Source organism: Chlorocebus sabaeus, chromosome 8 (assembly GCF_047675955.1).
Source record: "Chlorocebus sabaeus isolate Y175 chromosome 8, mChlSab1.0.hap1, whole genome shotgun sequence".
Taxonomy (NCBI): domain Eukaryota; kingdom Metazoa; phylum Chordata; class Mammalia; order Primates; family Cercopithecidae; genus Chlorocebus; species Chlorocebus sabaeus.
This window is the reverse complement of record NC_132911.1, coordinates 43,999,290-44,001,436: the sequence shown is the minus strand read 5'-3', so window position 1 is coordinate 44,001,436 and position 2,147 is coordinate 43,999,290. Positions and strand designations below refer to the sequence as shown.

The 2,147-nt window shown below is 36.7% G+C and overlaps 1 pseudogene; it reads right to left on the bottom strand.

The window, feature by feature from the left end:
- Positions 1-450: 450 nt before the first annotated feature.
- Positions 451-1,386, bottom strand: LOC103247489 (olfactory receptor 52E4-like; annotated as a pseudogene).
- Positions 1,387-2,147: the final 761 nt, after the last annotated feature.

Here is a 2,147-nt window from a genome sequence, read left to right as displayed (position 1 = left end):
AAAGATTTTGGAGAAGGCAAAATTTTGGATTCTGTAAAGAATATAAAAATATGTAACAGACACTACTTCTGGATTACAGCTTATTTTGTTTATCTATAAAATGAGATTTATTTGATCAGTGTCCTTCAGGATCTAAATTTACCTAGAGAGAAGACTTATGGAAAAATTGGAGCTATCTATCACCTTTGCTTACCAGCAGTTTTACTCCAAAGCCACCTCAACCTTCAGCATAGTTACCATTAATTAGCCTTTTTCCAGGTGCCTGGAGAGAAGTGGGGGAAACAAGCAGCAAAGTTTAAGTTTGCATTATCTGTCAACACTAAAGCACTTCCAGTCAAAATGGAAAAATCTGACAAGCATGACCAACAGTTACAGAAGATTAAAAAGGAAGCTCAGATGATCATAATTTGGGTGATATATAGATATATTTATACAAACTTTATTGCATAATTATTCTTTCTGTACAAATATTTTCACAACTTGCTCTCGGATCTGCTTGGTCCTGACACCATAAATGACAGGGTTAAGGTCAGGTAGGACAACCACATATAGGTTAGCGAAAAGAATATGGGTATAGCAGGGAACGTTTTGGCCAAAACGATGTGTCATAAAAGAACAAAATGCTGGTATGTAAAAGTACAGCATAACACAGACATGAGAACCACAGGTATGGAAGGCCTTTACTCAGGCATCTTCAGAAGGAAGGCGAAAAACTCGAAGGATAAGCACATAGGAAGAAGAAATTAGGATCACATCCACAATAATATAAGAAATCACCATGAGCCTATAGATTATGTTGATCTTGATAGGTCCACAGGCCAACTGGGCCAGACCCATGTGCTCACAGTATGTGTGAGGTATGACGTTATGCCCACAGAATGGCAGATGCAGAATGAGAAACACAAATGGGGTTACAAGAACTAAATTTCTTCCAACAACCACAGAAGCTAGGATACTGATGGTTTTATTAGTGAGGATCATGGTGTACTGGAGAGGGTTGCAGATGGCAACACAGCAGTCATAAGCCATGACCACCAACAGAACAGTCTCCATGCCTGTAAACATGTGAATAGAGAACATCTGAAGAAGGCAGCTCCCAAAGCTGATCTCTTGGAGGTTGAACCAGAAGATTCCTAGCATTTGGGTGTTAGTGGATGTGGACAGACCCAGATCAATCATAGACAACATGGTCAGGAAGTAGAACATGGGCTGATGTAGACTGTGTTTGGTTTTGACCACAAAGAAAGTGGTCATATTTCCCACAATGGCAATCAGGTACACAACACAGAACGGGAAAGCAATTCACATACGTAAAGTTTCCAGTCCTGGTATTCCAAGCAGGAGAAAGAAGCGGGGATAGAAGTGGGTGTCATTCATAGAAGGCATTCTCCCAGCAAGTGTCACTGAATTCCTAAGCAAGAAGGATCTCAATTTCTTTAAGGTCCTCCCTTGTCAATTTCCTGAAGCAACAGAAAAACTCTTATCAGTGTGCTAGAGGTAATGGTATAGGTGGTTAATTTACAGACACTTGAGATTCACTTCTTTCCAGAGGGTAATGAAGGAAGCCTCTCAACACAGATTATTGTTCTGAGATTCATCATAGGCAATATTGCTTATGGCTTTATGTTTTGTAATCTTTGAGATATTTGAAAGAACTGGAAAAACTTCATAATGCAATGCATATTTATATTAAGGCATTCCCTTCCATTACTTCCCTAAGTAACCTTTCTTTACTTTTTGGGAAATCACCAACCCATGTGTTCTTCAAAGTGTGGTCTTGAGATCTTTGGGGTTTTCTAAGTACCTTTCCAGAAGCTCAAAAGCTCAAAACTATATTTATGATAGAAAATTTTTAGCCATTCTCACTCTCATTCTCTCATAAGTACATAGTGAAATTTTCCAGAGGTTGTATGAGATGCTACCATAATAGATTAAATGAAATTGTAAATGATTTATGAGATTTCAGCTCTATTATCTTAACTTAGATAATAAAAATATTTGCAAAGGAAAATGATGCCATTCTTACAACTAATTTTTTGAAAAATAGTGATTTTAACAAAAAGTATCAAATATGTTTTTGTATAATAGTTTGTTAATATTATTTTAATATTAAACATTTAAATTTTGCTGTAATGTCTAATAATATA